This window comes from Rattus norvegicus, chromosome 20, assembly GCF_021556685.1.
Source record: "Rattus norvegicus strain SHRSP/BbbUtx chromosome 20, alternate assembly SHRSP_T2T, whole genome shotgun sequence".
In the NCBI taxonomy this organism is placed as follows: Eukaryota; Metazoa; Chordata; class Mammalia; order Rodentia; family Muridae; genus Rattus; species Rattus norvegicus.
Window position 1 is genome coordinate 33,849,459 of NC_141553.1, and position 16,717 is coordinate 33,866,175.

Here is a 16,717-nt window from a genome sequence, read left to right on the forward strand (position 1 = left end):
GTGGTGGATGGGATTGATTTTTCTTGTAAACAACTCTCAGGCAAGAGGTTGAGGAATCCTCAGCCTAGACAAGTACAGCCTCACCAGACACATACATACAAAGACTTATACGGCACTGACAGGCTGCAGCGGAGGGATGCAAATGTGGAGGTTCTGGTGTCTCCCGGTTGCCATGTTCTGTCTTCTTTACAACTTTCCTCAGGTGAGAACCCAAAATGGATCTAGAGTTAGCTACCTAGGCATGGTACATCCCTGTTGCTAGAAGAGAGATGATCTAATCCAGGGTCATGGAATCCAAGAACATCAATTCAGAGTGATTTGCTCCCTGTCTCTGTCTCTGTCTCTCTGTCTCTGTCTGTCTCTCTGTATTTCTGTCTCTGTCTCTCTGTCTCTCTGTCTCTCTCCCTCTTTCTCTCTCTCTGTGTTTCTGTCTGTCTCTCTGTCTCTGTCTCTCTGTCTCTCTACCTCTGTGTTTCTATCTGTTTCTGTCTGTCTCTCTCTCTGTCTCTGTCCCTGTCTGTCTGTCTCTCTATATATATGTGTGTGTATGTATGTGTATGTGTGTTTCTGTCTGTCTCTCTGTTCCCTTTGTCTGTCTGTCTCTTCTCTTCCTTCTCTTCTCTCTCTCTCTCTGTGTGTCTCTGTCTGTCTCTCTGTTCCCTTTGTCTGTCTGTCTCTTCTCTCTGTCTCTCTGTCTCTGTGTGTATGTGTTTCTGTCTGTCTCTGTTCCCTTTGTCTGTCTGTCTCTTCTCTCTGTCTCTCTGTATGTATGTTTCTGTGTTTCTCTGTTCCCTTTGTCTATCTGTCTTTCTCCTCCTCCTCTTCTTCTCTCTCTCTCTCTCTCTCTCTCTCTCTCTCTTGCTCTGTTTCTGTCTGTCTCTCTGTTACCTTTGTCTGTCTGTCTCTTCTCTCTGTCTCTCTCTGTCTTTCTCTCTCTCTCTCTCTCTCTCTCTCTCTCACTCACACACACACACACATACACACACACACACACACACACACACACAGGCTTATATTTTTCAAAACCTATTTTGATAAGGGTTCTTAAATGTTTCAACCTCCCTTATACCCACTGACCAAATGTAGGGGAGGAAAATGGTTAATAGAGCAAGTAGGGCATGGACCTGGTTAAAAGTACTTCTTTGGGGTGATGCCAATCTCCATGGTCAGCAGTCCAGTCCTCTTGAATCAGCAGCAGTGGTTCAATTCAGAAGAAACCACAAGGTTTCACCAATCAGCACAAGTCTGCTGAAGCAGCAGGAAGCAGCCAGAACACCGTTATCCGTTCTTTGGTGCATAGCAATGATCAGTGAGGAGAGCAAGGTGAACCAATGCCAGATCACTATCCACTGTCTGTTGGGTCATTCCTATTCTCTTCCAAACATCATGTCCTCTGAGGTGTCTGCCCCAGCAAAACACACATGCCTTCACCAGACAACTTCCAGAAAAACACATATCTGTTCTAAGAAAAACATCCTCTCGTAAGACAGTTTCTAGGAAACATCACGTGACACAACTGAGTCTCCAATGAAACAAGAAATTCCCACTTTACTCTTTCTCATGAAGAACAGGTTTCAAGTTAGAGTTGCTTAGCCTGTCTCTTGTAACACATAAGAAATGGCACCTCTGTACAGGTAGATGGGTTAAATATCTGCATAAAGTAGGGGGTTTCATTAGGAAAGGAGAAAAGAGAATCCTATCTAGTTCCACCTCTACTGTGGGATTACCTCATGTTTAGAAGCTAAGAGCTGTTCTCTTATACCTACTAGTCAGAAAATATGAACTATAACATGACATTCCAGAACATGTGCTCAGTCTTGAAGGCATTAATTAATTTTCATTTTTGAGACAGGGTCTCCAATAGCCCAGGATGCCTTCAGTCTCACTATGTGGCTGAAGATGATGTTGAACTATTGATCTTCCCAATTTCAACTTTCATGTGCTTTCATGTGTTTCCTATGCCCAGATGAAATACATTCCTTTGTTTTTCTTGGTATTGACTCTCCATAGATAGCTAATCTTTGACATAATACAGTTTTTACTTTCTAGTGAAAATACTCTGTTTTATGTCACTTCCTATTTATTCTGAATTGGATAGCGCCTATCAAGTGGTTTCCTCTTATTTTCCTAACTGAAAAATGTTTCCATGCAACTTTTTAGATAGAGAATAGTTCTAAGGAGGGAGGGAGGGAGGGAGAGAGGGAGGAAAGGAAGGAGGGAGGGAAGGAAGGAGGGAGGGAAGGAAGGAGGGAGGGAGGGAGGGAGGGAGGGAGGGAGGGAGAGAGAGATTGCCATAGCTTTAGGTACACACTTTTATATATTTACATTTTCTAAAGCAAGTAAACATTTTGCAACCCTACTGGGTTGAAAATGATGGTGGGATTTCTTTAGATATTTTCATCAAGAGTCTATTTTCTCACTCCTTAAGCTCAAGCTGACCTTGTGACTTGCTTTGACTGCCTGCCTGCTGCAGACCTATTTGTGACTTCTCACAAGGCCCTCTCAGCTTTGGTTCTGCCTTTATGGAACCCTTAAGCCTGGGGAAAGGTCAGATGCTGTCTTCTAAACAGGCCATGGGAGGAGCAGACATGTTTTCATGGAGTGCCAGCCCCTGTCAACTGGTACCTGGTTGCAGCCGAACCAATACCTTTTTATACCAGAGGAAACAGAGATAAGATTCTTGGCTGAGCCCTCCATAGACTGCTGCCCAAGAACCACAAACAGACGGGTGATATTTTAAACACAAAGTTTTGGGGAAATTTTCATTCCGTAATAGATAACTGATCTCCTAGGCTCACAATCGTCATTGTTTATCTGTGTTCTCTCTCTTTTTATTATGGTGTTAGAGCAGTGCTTCTCAACCTTCTTAAATCTGTGACCCTTTAATACAGTTCCTCATGTTGTGGTAACCCCCAACCATAACATTATTTTTATTTCTACTTCATGACTGTAATTTTCCTACTGTTATGAATCACAATGTAAATATCTGATATACAGGATATCTGATGTATGACCCCTGGGAAAGGGTTGTTGAACCCACAAAGGGGTCACAACCCACAGGTTAAAAACCAACGTGTTTCGTGGGATTTGGGGAAGAAGCAAAACATTTTTACCCCGTCATATTTAATTAGTAATCAACATTACAGATGAGAAACATTATTTTTAGAAGAACTGTGAAAACTTGACTCTGCTCTTTATGTACGAAAACTAAAATGAACATTAGACTTGCATAAAAACTGGTAAGTTACTGGGCTGGGAATATGCATCTGTTGGTGGAGTGAGTGTCTACAGTGAGGAGCCCCAGGCTTGATCTCCAGCACCACATAAAACTAGGCAAAGTAGTAGAGAATGGAATTTTTGTTTGTTTGATTCTTTGTGGGGGAGGTGGTTGGTTGATTAGTTTCTTGTTGTTGTTTTGGTTTTGGTTTGGAGTTGGGATTTTTGGTGTTTTGGTTGGTTGGTTGGTTGGTTGGTTGGTTGGTTGGTTGGTTGGTTGGTTGGTTTGGGTTTTCAAGGGAGAGTTTCTCTATGTAGCCCTGGTGGTCCTGGAATTCAACCTGTAGACCAGGCTGGCCTTAAACTCCTAGATCCACTTGCCTTGAGTGCTGGGACTAAAGGGTTGATAGTGAACGTTTTTAATCCCAGCACTCAAGAAGTGGAAGCAAGAGGATCAGCAGTTTGAGGTCATCCTCAGATACATAAAGATTTAGATGTTAGGCTAGGCTGCATGACATCCTATTCCAAAACAAAGAGACAAGTGAATCCATCTCAACGCACACTATAAAATGTGATTTGACATCTAGATTTAAAAGAAAACTGGGGAAATGGGGCTGGAGGGATGGTTCAGCAGTTAGTTGAGGTGAGTGGAACTAAGTTTGGTTTCTAGTCCATGCCATGTAGCTCAGACAGTTTGTAGGTCTCGTACTAGGTAGGAATCCAATGACCCTAACTGCCACAGGCACTAAATTCATGTGCACATACCTACACACACACACACACACACACACACACACACACACACATTTTAAAAATAAAATGTTTTTAATACTTGAGAGATTGCTCTTTTCCTTCCTGTAGTGTAATACCTAGTCAGCACCTACCCCATGCTACTACACTGTGCCAGACTTAGGATTGGGGTAGAGCTTTGAAAGTAAAGATGGGGAAATGTAGTTTTCATTAACAATAAAACTTTTAATCAATTAATTAATTTTTGTTTTATTTTGAGGCAGACTCTTTCTTCGTAGGTCTTGCAAGCTTTGAAGTTGGGATCTTTTTGCCTCTGTCTCCAAATGCTGGGATTTGGGGTAGGTATCACCAAAAATGGCGAAATTAAAGATATATACTTAATTCACCTTCATTTCATTGTTCTTAAGCTCTATTTCATATCTACTGACCCAGGTTTCTTTAAACATTCCATTGATATAACTTAGTAACCCACTATTCTATTTTAAGAGACAAATACAGAAATAAGTAATATTTAGTGTGCAATTTAAATGAACACCCATGTTCCTGGGTATCCTGGGGTTGCCATGACAAAGGCGCTGCGGAAATGTCAAGACATACGTGTCCACCTTCAGGCCCACTGTGAGCTTTGACTCTCAAAATGTGGGAAGAAAACAAAGATGGGCTCAAAAGTTTTCATGGCTCAGGCTCATCCCTCTTCCTTGGGGTCAGGCCTGGATCTTATTAAATCTCATCATTATTATACAATCACCCTAAGAGCTCATACCTACTATAAAATGTTATAAAAACTATTCCTGGCTCTACCCAGCCTCCTGGCTCACCCTGAGAATGATCTAATCGGACTGCGTGATGTGGGATGCTCTGGCCAGCTTCTTCAGCTCCTCCCTGGTGTGGTCATGAAAGAACCAAGAGTGAGGACCAGAGTTCACACGCAGGCCTTTTATTCCATTTTTTCTGACACCACAGCCTGCAGATGTTGTCTTATCCTCGTGGCTGTTTTTCACCTTTATCTCCTCCCCCCAGCGCCACTCATTTTCAGTTGTCCTCTTCTGGTCTTTAGGCCTACAGCACTCCCACCTTCAAACATTTCCTTTGCTGCTGCTTGTTCTCTCACAACGTCTCCCATCTCTACTTCTGCCGCCTTCCCTTTCACTTTCTCCCCGTTCACTTATTCCCTGCTGCCCGATTTTCCTCTCTTCAATTCCGAACATCAGCTGAAAGCTTCCTTGTTGCTAAGCAGCCACATCTCCCATCCTCGCACTGCTTTCTGCTTTCTACTCTCAGCTCAGAGAGAGAGAGAGAGAGAGAGAGAGGCCTTTCTGGGGTAGAAAATTCACTAAGAGAACGTGTGCGTTCAGTCTTACTGTCTTCGTGCCTGGCAATGTATACTTTTCACACCTTGCCTTTCCTTAATAACCATCATTGCTTCCCCTATTGATAATTTGTTCCATACCTTGAGATAACACTACAGAAAGCACAAAGCATTCCTCTGAGCTTACACAAATTATAGATGGGGAAAAAGAAATATAATTCTTACCAAGGGAACAATAAAAGAGAAAACGTCCAAAGTTTAACTACAAGGTACGTGAAACACAGAACCACGAAGGCCTCATGAAGGCCTTTTGAATAAACACTGGACCAAATCCAGCCCTCCCTAGTTGCGTGGCTTTCACTGGAGACCAAGTCGGCCAACCTGTACTGGCTTAATCGTGAGGAAGCTGAGGGTGGTTTGCACAAAATAAAGAGTAAAAACAACACAAGAACTGACTGTGTGGTTTTCTAAAGCTCTGTCCTTCTGCAGCCTTCAATCTGATGTGACATTTGTGTGTTGAAGGCATAATGAGGGTGTGACAGCCCTCCTCACAACATGTTCTCAAGGGATTCCAAAGTCTTCTGGCACATTTAATAATTGAACAGGCACGGTAACTCCATATGTCTAAACACTAGAGCTGAGTAACACATACCCGCATGTTTGAAGAAATCTCCTTTTCACCCTTGCAATACCATAAATAATTTCCCCCCTTGGTGTGAATTCTTTCTCTGTCACTGTGCATTTCTGCAATGCCTGAGAAGCCTTCCTTGTGAAGCCTGCCCCCCTCAGCCCGGCAGTCAGTTGTTTTTGCCCACAGTTAGCACCGCACTAATTGGGGAGTGTTGAGAGCTGTTCGTCTGTAGTCAGAGCCCCTTCTGTGCACACATGACCCAGGACTGAGTCTTGGCCTCTGTAAGAGTTCTCGGGTATTTCATGTAATAAGTGTTTACTAAACTGTTTTACATGTAACAATAATACAGAGGGACTCAAGAGGACATTTCCCTCTTATTATTAATTTGTAGGTTGTGTGTGTGTGTGAGTGCCTGCACCATTTTCGTGTGTGTGTGTGTGTGTGTGTGTGTGTGTGTGTCTGCACTTTGTCCTGTGTGTATTCTATGGTTTTTATGTCTTAAGGTGAGTTCCTCCAGTGAAACATGCATTTGAATTTCCTGTTGTTTTCTACTTTTTATATGTTGCTCTAAACAAAGGAGAATCACGCCAAGATTTTCAGTAGCCTTCCTTCCTTCACTTCTCTTTCAACTCTGTTCTTTTCCTCTTGAGCTGTCAGTCAGCATTGTGTCTAATCACGCTTTTACACACTCCTAGGCACTGCATTCCTTTTTTTTCCACCCTGTTTTATCAGGATGGCCTACGGTAGTGGTTCTCAACATGTGCCTTCAGAGTCCCTTGAGGTCAAAAGACTCTTCCACAGGATTCGAATATCAGATATCCTGTATGTCAAATATTTATATCATGATTTATGACAGCAGCAAAAGTACAGTTATAGAGTAGCAGTGAAATAAATTTATGGTTAGGGTGATTGAAGGTTGCAGTGTTAGGAAAGAGGAGAACGACTGGCCCACAGTTTTCCAGTGCTGCCTGTAACGGAAAACCATGCCACCTCACCTAGGAAAGAGATTCACTCCCCACTCGGAACTCAAGCTGTAACATAACCAGGGCCTTGGAAGCATCTCAGTTTTCTTTATCTCCCACAGCGTTTACTCTTCCACCCACTCACGAACCTGTGCCTTCTGCCTCCCAACGTCATGTAGAGTGATCTCATCTAGGAAGCCTGTAGGAGAAGGCATTTCTCACCAATCCTTCCTCTCTTGTACTTCTCACACCTCTGAGGGGACCCGGGAGTCCTTGTGTTCTTTCCTTCTAGTCTCACCATCTCTTATCCCCTTCTACATAGCCAGGAGCCTATGACATCTCTTTCACCCACTCGCCTCACTGTCCCAGTTCTCTTGTCCTCCATTGGCCTGACCAATCCTAAGCCTTGAGTGCGATCATCTTGGCAGTTTCTGGCCCGAGCACAGGCTAGTAAGGCACCTTGAGGAAGACACAACCATGCCCCTGACACCATCCCAGTTCCGTGACACTACACACATAGTTCCTTCCGGCATAGTCTGCCACCCTCCTGTGTCCTGCTGTCACAGGCCTCCTCGTCTGCTCTTCACCAAGCAGTACTCATTTGTCCCTTACTTTAGCAGCATTCGAGGTTCAGTTGATCGCTGCGAGCAAGGCAGACAAGATCTGAGTCCTCAAAGAACTGGTGGACCAGCCCTGAAAATGAAGTTAACATTGTAATTCCAATAGTTCCGGTTGTATATGATTTGAAGAAATAGACAAAAATCCTGCTTTGCTAGTGTCTACTCATTCTCTCTTAATTTTTAGCATCCCACAAATATAATAAAAATATTCCCATTTTTAAAAAACTCAGGCACTACAGGAATACTTGGAATAAAAGTAAACTCTTCCGACTTCCCTTTCCATCTAGGAGAGCAACAGTTCTCAACTCGCGGGTTGTGACCTCTTTGGGGGTCAAATGACCCTTTCACAGAACTGTACATCAGACATCCTGCATATCAGATATTTACATTATAATTCATAATGACTGGGAAATTGCAGTTACAAAGTAGCAACAAAAATAATTTTATGGTAGGGGATCACATTTACATGAAGGCCTGTATTAGGGGTGGAAGTATTTTGAAGGTTGAGGACTACCGAACTCGTCTCTCATCCCGCACATAAACGGTTACCAAACAGATCTCATTTCTGTGGGCTTAGCCTCGTGAAAAGCTTTGCAGGCGAATGTGTACACACTTAACGTTGTGCACACTGCATAATTAAACAGTGTGAGGAGTGAAAATAAAAACATCAAAAAGGTGTTCTTTCCTTTGAGTTGGAATAAACCTTATTCTCTAAGCAGTAGATCAACTGAACCAACACCTGAGTCTTACACAAAGCTACTTGGCAGTGGCTGTTAAGTGAGATAAGTGACAGGGAATGTCACTGAGCCAGGCACGAAACAAAGAGCGCACTTGCTGACTCATCAGTTTGGGTAGAAATCTCAAGTAAATTCAAACTCCACTATGTACCTTAGTCACAAAATTGTATAGAAAATTGGGAAACGCAACAGATAAAAGCTATAAAGACAGGTTAGGACTCTCAAAGACTTTTGCTAACTAAAACTGCACTTCCCCATCCATCGCCTAAAGTAGCTTTACCTCTTGATCGTGTTTCGAGCGTGATTTAAGTAATATAAGCACTGATAACTTATGTCAAATGCAGGATCGATAGGTAACAAGCCATGGCTTTTGGTATTCCTCAGAACTGAGCCAGAGTTGACTCACCCCGCTTCCCTCCCTCCTGTCTGTCTTTTGAACCAAAGCTGTTTTTATTCCCACAATGCAACAGATAGGTGCGTGATTTGGGATTTTGCAATTATTGCCTGCCTGTTAGATAGTATTTTAAGGTTGATGACAAACAGAAACTATTTCCAGAGGCACATCCAAAATGGAGGGTAGCACTGGGCCATCTGCATTCTCAAATTTATCTTTCTGATTTCAACAATATGTTGAAATAGGTCTATGTGGAACACGTAGATTTAGCTTTTAAAAATGTCTATGTTAGTCCTCAGTATACAGTTGCCATAGCATACCTAACTACTTCCTGTTTACCATTATCTTTGTTATATGCTCCATTGGGGTGTTTGTTCATTTCCCTCTCCAAGTGTAGGAATTCCTATAGGATGCCTGCCTAGACTTAGACTTTTAGATAGAAAGAGATTTAGACCTTTTGCCTTATTTTGTTTTTAATTTAGGGAAAGTATTTCATGTGCTAAAGTAGATTAAGTATATAAACAGCTAATTCACAGATCAGTAAATATAAGCCTCAAAAAATACACAAAGATATTCAACTCATTAATGGTCAGAAGTAAAGATTAAACAGCTGGCCAAAATATAGTTAATTGCTAGGATGGGGGTGGGTGGGTAATGTGTGGAGATCTCTCTGTGTGTGTTTGTGTCCCTATGTGTCTGTGTGTCTGTGTGATGACCTATGTGTGTTTGTCTGTGTGTTCTTGTGTCTGTGTGTCTGTGTGTGCCTGTGTGTCTCTGTCTGTGTATCTGTGTGCCTATGTGTATGGTGTCTGTGTGATGACCTATGTGTATGTGTCTGTGTGTCTGTGTTTGTGTGTCTGTGTCTATGTGTGTGGTGTCTGTGTGATGACCTATGTGTATGTGTCTGTGTGTCTGTGTCTATGTGTCAGTGTCTATGTATATAGTGTATTTGTGATGATCTATGTATGTTTGTGTGTGTGTGTGTGTGTGTGTGTCTGTATATCTGTGTGTCTGTGTGTGTGTCTGTGTCTGCATCTCTGTGTGACTCAGAGGGTAAAGAGACCTGCCTAACAGCCCAGGTTCAATCTCTAATCCCCATGGCGGAAGGAGAGAGTTGACTCTCGAAAGCTGTCCTCTGGGCTGGGGATTTAGCTCAGTGGTAGAGCGCTTACCTAGGAAGCGCAAGGCCCTGGGTTCGGTCCCCAGCTCCGGAAAAAAAAAAAAAACCAAAAAAAAAAAAAAAAAGAAAGAAAGCTGTCCTCTGACACAGGTCCCACGATGAGTACACACCTACCCACAATTTTTTAAAACGTAATTAAAATTTGCCTTGCCATGAAACGAAATTATGTTAATAAAAGTCCCAGGCGTTCTAGCAGCACTGGAGACAGACACAGGAGGAACAAGGCTTGTGTGCCAGAGCGAAATGAAGAGAGTTTTGCTTTCTTTTGTTAATTGCCTGGAAATCATAAAAGGATTTTGCTCAAGAAATACACTCTTGGAAGGCCTGTTGACTCAATAAAGACGTGGGAGGGGCTTATAGAAAGGTTTATAAACTTGGATAATTTAAGATCTGGTGTGTCTGGTATGAATAACTCTCTCCTCCCATTCTGTTCTTCCTTACCCTCCCCTCCCTCCCCCTCCCTCGATCTCCATTTCTACCCCCCTCCTTTCACTTCCTAGTCATTTTCAGTAGAGGAAGGACTCCAGTCAAACTGAAGTTCCAAATCCTGTTAACCTCACTTTGACCCTATTATTTCACCATTTAACGATGAGGCAAATGCCATCAGCTCTTAAATCATGAACTTTAAATGCCGAAACATCGTGCTGGGCGTATATTTCAAAGTATGACTATTACACAGGAGAAGGCCAGCCAACATTTAAAAAAAAAAAAAAAAAAACTTCCAACAGGCACCCAGCTTCAGAACCCAGCTAGCCGGGGCCCTCCGGCTGGAGGCTCCCTGGAAGGGTCTCCATCCAAGCTACAGGAGACAGGGACGCCACTCTTATAGAAGAGCAGTGCCCTTGTCCCCACTGTTCCTTAAGGAAAACACATTCGTATGGGTTCTCCTGTGGAAAGCTACGACCTCCGTGAAATAATGAAACGGCTCTCAGAGTCCAAGGAAGGTCTGGCACAGATCATCAAAAACAACTGCAGAGCAACATCTGCCATTCTTTTGCCCATAGCTGTCTGCACCCCAAAGACAGTCCTGCATCTTCCCTGTCCAACAGGAGTTTATTTGCCAAAGCGTAGGGGGTCGGAGTGTGTGTGTGGGGGGGTGAGGGGTGGGCACAAGCTGGCAAGTCCTAGCAAAGGCTGCTCAGCACATGGGTTCCTGGAGCGGGGCCTCTTGGCTTTCTGCTGAGCCAGGCCTCCTCGCCCCTCCCCCCCACTTCCTCCCCACAAAGACAACGTGGAGCCAGGATTAGCTAGAACACACTTGTGGGAGCCCTCAACTGGCCAAGCACCTTTCAGAGCCAGCGATCTGCTTTATGAATAATAGGAAGAGGTTTCCAGCCTGTTCTCTGCTTTCTGAGGAGAACACAGAGCTCACAGGAAGAGCGGAATGACCCTCACTCCTGACACAAAGCAACCCACTCAGAATGCTTTGTTGCAAAGGCCATTTGCCATCTGTTCATTTCCTCGTGGCAGCATTGCGTTTGGGAACCGCAGCAAAAGGCACCCAACAAACCCAGACCGGGGTACCTTCGCGTCCCTCCTAGGAGGTATCGCCCTTAACTTTTCTATCTCCTTTTAAGTTAGGTCATTTTTTTTTAAGACTAGCAAATGACTCACTGGGAATAAAAATAAGTCAGGGTGCAATTCGTCATCATCTTTTAGGAAACGGGGGAAAAAAGGCAAACCCTCCAGAGTTGGAGAAGTAACTCACTCTTTGAAACTCCTCAGGGACGTCTTCAAGGTTTAGGCAGGACATGGGCATGTGGAGGTGAGGCTCAGCTCAGGAGGCAGAGCACCAGCGGCATCATGCATATTCATAGAGGGCAACCTGAGTGGCTGTGCGAGACCGCCGCGTCTGCTTCCTGCACACACACTTTGCATCCACACTGCCAGGAAGCGCCGTGGCCCAGAAGCACCCACTGGCTGCATAACCTGACTCAGAAGCACTGGCAATTTAACTCACTCATCGACTGGAATTTCTCCACGGCTGATGGCAGCCCAAGAAGAACCCATCTGTCAGAGCCATTATTGTGGAGGTGTGAATTTCAAGGCGTTGGCTACAAAAGAAACAAAAAGGAACTCTCTCGATAAAGCCCAGGGCATTCATTAATAAGACTTTAATGGAGAAGTGGGTCAGCAGAGTAGAGACGGGAGAGTAATTGCACTCACTTCAGCCACTCTTCTTAACAGACTTTTTTATAAATAAACAAAGAAACAAAGAAACAAAACCTAGAGAGAGCAGGTTGGTGAGCTCAGGAATCTTTCAGCCGGGTTTGGTGTGACACATACTGGGTTTTTTCATCCATTCACTGAGCAGGGTGGTTTCCAAGGGTTTCATACAGTCCAGGACACTTAAATACAGCAACGAGCAAAGCTCCCCTATCAGGCCCCGCACGGTAGGTAGTGCTTGTGTGTAATTCCAGCATTTAGGCCAGAGGATGAGGAAATCAAGATTATCCTTAGCTACATAGCAAGTTCCAGATCAGCCTGAGCTACCTGAGGTCCTGTCTCAAAAATAAAATCTGCTTTGTCATGTAGCTTAAGACTTCCTGAATGTTTCATTCTCTCGTGTTTGTCTATGGAGGCAGAGTGTCTTAGGAGAGTTTGTTGTTGTTTGTTTGTTTTATTTGTTTATTTTTTTTTTTTATGGCTGTGAAGAGACACCATGACCAAGGCAACTCTTATAAAGGCAAACATTTAATTAGGGCTGGCTTACAGTTTCAGAGGTTCAGTCCATTACCATCATGTCTAGAAGCACGCAGGCACGCAGGCAGACATGGTGCTAGAGAAGGAGATTGTCTATCACGCAGAGCATAGCCTGAGTACAGAGATCTCAAAGCTCTCTCCCACAGTGACGCAATTCCCCCAATAAGGCCACACCTACTCCAAGGCTACAGCTCCTAATAGTGCCACTTCCTCTGGGCCAAGCCTTCAAACGCATGAGGCTATGGGAACCATTTCTTTCTTTTTTTTTTTTTTTTTTGGTTCTTTTTTTCCGGAGCTGGGGACGGAACCCAGGACCTTGCGCTTCCGAGGTAAGCGCTCTACCACTGAGCTAAATCCCAGCCCCAACCATTTCGATTCAAACCACCACAAAGAGCATCTGCCGCTGAAGGGTCTGGACCTTAACATTCACTCAGCGATTCTGAACGAAGAAATCAGTGTGTGTGCCCTGATGTGTGTGCTGTGTAAAAAGGGGGAGTTGGATGGGAAAAAGAGAACATTGAAAGAGAGAGAGACGCTCTGCTAGTGGTTCTTGCCGCTGACATGTGTGAAGGCCATTCAGGCAGACAAAACGGGACCAGAGATTAAACCCCTCTTGCAGGAAGAAATGTCTGGGAAGGAAAGCTTATTGGGCTAAACCCTTGGGCCAGCCCATCTAAATACCTCTTTGACATGGAGAACTCTGTGCTACTTGCCTAGTGGTCACGAACGTCACGTGGGGCGTCGTGGTCACGTGTTCCAGGACAGGAAGTGGGTTGGGAGTAGATTAAGCGCCTGTCATCCTCGGATACAGGAAGTATCTTGCTTTCTGAATCCGCTCAACCTCCCCACTTTTTGTCTGGTGACACAGTCCCACCTGCCCCACATCCGACGCGATGGAGATTATTCAAAAAGTGATATAAAAAACGATCTAACTTTGTGATATAGTTAAGACCAAAGGAGCACAAGTATTTCTGAAATCCTGCTGAAAACTTCCTGCGTTCTCTGTTCGGACACCAATACCATTAAAATTCCTGGGAAAGACCTTTGGTTTGTTTTCTCGCAGTTTGTTAAACTCACTCTAGTTTTTGTTTTGCTTTTTTTTTTTTTTTAAAAGATCAGCAATGAATGTAGTGACCCACCTCTCCATTAAAGTATTATTGAGTGCCCCAGGCTTTATGGAGGGTAAACTGCTGCGGATGGAAAAACCTAAGAAGGACACAAAGTATTACCAAGCCAACTGCCTTCATTTGACTTGTAAATCTAATTTAAAGCAGTGTTTCCTATCAGAGCGTTTTGAACTAGATAAGGTGATTCAAATGTATAATGTCAGAAAAAGCTAACAGGGATAGTATAATGAGGGAGAAGTTAATTTTACAAAATGCTGCGATATTAAGGCTCCATAATTGGGCTGACAAGGTGGGTCAGGAATAGAACCCAGAGCCAGTTGAGAGGGTTGGGGAAATAGCAAGAGACGCTTTGGGTGCTCCGTGTGGTAGGGCGCTTTCTGACAGAGCTTTCAAAAGGTGGCTGGCAGAACGTAACCTGCCTGTGAGGACCGAAAGCCTGGGTACAGTGTGCAAACAGAGATGCCCTCCTTGTGCAGAAGAAATTTGAATAGCTTATTAGAAGACTAGAAATATGAACAAAATTGAATGTAAAAATTTAATCTCAGTTTCATATACCTCTGGTGGTAAGTCAGAACCCAGGAGACAAAAGGATGCTGAAGGACTTTGCTAACTCTTAGGAAACCTTATGACAAAAAACGATCTTGAACAGAGTGGCACTGTGTGACAGAAAGTGGACAGACAGGAGCGCCATCGAAGAAAGCACAAGACACATTTTAGGGATTACAGTCAGGGTGTGTGGCAGTGAGAAGAATAATAAAAGCTGCTGTAATATTTGTTCGGTGACCCTGACATAACTTTTGTGGAAGCAATCCAAAGAATTCTGGAACCCAGGACGCTGGCCAGAAACGAGGAAGCATCTAAAAGCGGGAGACAAAAACCATTCCCATTGTCTGGATACAAAGTCCAATTTCAAGAACTCATGTGAACGGAAACAGAACATGGCTTTGAGCAGTGCCACAGAGCTAGGAATCGTGGGACTTGTGACCCTTCGGATAAAAGGCTTGAACATAGGAGGACGGCCAAATGTGACGCTGGTAATAGCGGGCTCTGCTCAGCAGTTATACACAAGACAAGGGCAGGAAATAAATATAATTTCCGGTACATGCAACTGTAGGTGGCAGTCAACTGGTAGAACACAGGATTTAGATACAATAAATTGGATCTTCATGGGAAAGGCTTTTGTGCTATTTTTTCATCATGGAACTAAGTTTTCCCCATGTGTTAAAGAACTCACAGTCTACTTATGAAAGCCATTCCTAGGGCCCCAGCCTGCACCTTCTGTGGGGAAAGCACGTGCACAGACAGCTACTGAAGGCTTCCCTCCCTCTCCCACCTCGATGGGGAAGGCCTGTCTCTGACAGTCTTGCTAACACAGGGAAACATTTCGTACTGCACTGTCAGCTACACCATCTGTCTCTTCCCAAAGTGCACCAGCTGCCGAAGTAATAAGCTGACGTTGAGCCATCATTTCAGGTCTTTTCCTTGGACATTGGTCATTAAAAGGGCGAGAAGTCACTGGGTTGTTGAGTGGCCTATGTCACAGATGGGAACAACAGTGGTTGTGATGTGAATGTAGGCTGCACAGAGATAGTGTGTAGGTCAGAGTGCTACCTAAGAGAGCAGCATCATTATCTTATTGTCCCCGCCTTGCATTTTGATCATCGGATTAATGATTCAACCCACCAGGATCAACTTTGAACATCCTTGTGCTCCCCATCCCATACGCCCTAGGCAAATGTGTCCTTGAAATTTTTTTTTCCAAAAGTGTTGGGGAGTTTTCAAAAGAATGTATTACATCTTCCATTTCTATCCTTTTTGAACCAGAATCTGTACTTTCTTAGTCATAGCCACACCGTGCACACTGAGCAGATGAGAGTCATGAGAATCTTTTTCCTGCCATAAAACGTTTCAGGAATTAGTGGAAAATACATCACTCCTCATGAACCTCTAAACTATCTTTGGATGGGGAAGGAAATCCCAGTACCTTTTAGATGCTAAGAGAAGGGCGGAGTTTCCTGATAAGACTGTGTATAAGCACACTTTTATTTGGTAGTAGGCTCATTTGGGGTAGCTGGAACCACAGGCTTTAGAGTTAGACAGAACTGGGTGTGATTTCTGCTAAAACAGCCTCCTGATGGTTGTTCAGACTCCCCAAGACTGTTTAAGCATCTGAGAGCTGAAGTAGACGGAATAGCATTAAGGCAAAAAGTGGAAAGAGAGGAACACTGGACGATGTGTATTAGAAGCTAGCATGGTACCGTGTCATTTTTTTATGCTATGACAAATATCTAATTAACAAAACATCTTGAGTGAGGGACGGTTTATTTTGGCTTGATCAGGAACTGGTGGTAGAAAGGTATGTGGAGGGGAGCCAAGATGTCATTTTCCAAGTATAAGCCTGTGCCTCTGGCCCCTCTCCCCAGTACCCTCGACCCTGCCGAGTATGACGTGTCTCCGGAGACCCGAAAGGCGCAGGTCGAGCGCATGAGCAGAAGGGCCCGGCTTAAACGGGAGTCTCTGCTTCAGTACAACGACCGCAAACGCCCAACGCACATCGAGGATCCTGCCTTGATTCGTTGGATCTATGCAAGCTCAGCAAATGTTTATCCTAATTTCAGACCCACTCCCAAGAACTCACTTTTAGGAGCGGTGGCAGGTTTAGGACCTCTCATCTTCTGGTAGTATGTTATCAAAACAGACAGGGACAGAAAGGAAAAACTTATCCAGGAAGGAAAACTGGACAGAAAATTTAGCACCTCCTACTAAGCTCGGCAAGGATGCCTCTGTTCTTGCATCAATAAATCTCCTATTAATTAAAAAAAAAAAAAGAAAGGTATGTGGAACAAAGACACCCATCTGGTGGAGACTAGGAAGCAGAGAAAGAGAGAGCCTACATTGGCAGCCTTCCTCTTTCTTCTCCATTCGGATATGTTCCACCCGGAATCCTAGCCCATTGGACAGCACTGGTCTATCCTAAGGGTTCTCTTGCTGTCATAAAACACCATGACCAAAAGCCACTTGGGGGAGGAAAGAGTTTATTTCACCTCACACTTTCAGGTAACAATCCACCGCTGATGGAAGTCAGGGC

The 16,717-nt window shown here is 44.0% G+C and overlaps 1 protein-coding gene and 1 pseudogene across 2 annotated transcripts in view; one reads left to right on the forward strand and one right to left on the reverse strand.

Moving 5' to 3' along the window:
• Positions 1 to 11,560, reverse strand: part of Cep85l (centrosomal protein 85-like) — a 177,692-nt gene extending 166,132 nt beyond the window's left edge. For both annotated transcript variants that reach the window (XM_087596739.1, XM_087596738.1), the window contains exon 1: positions 11,508 to 11,560. The gene's annotated coding sequence lies outside the window, so the exon portion shown is untranslated. The remainder of the gene's footprint in view (positions 1 to 11,507) is intronic.
• On the forward strand, positions 15,982 to 16,443 carry Ndufb4-ps9 (NADH:ubiquinone oxidoreductase subunit B4, pseudogene 9; annotated as a pseudogene).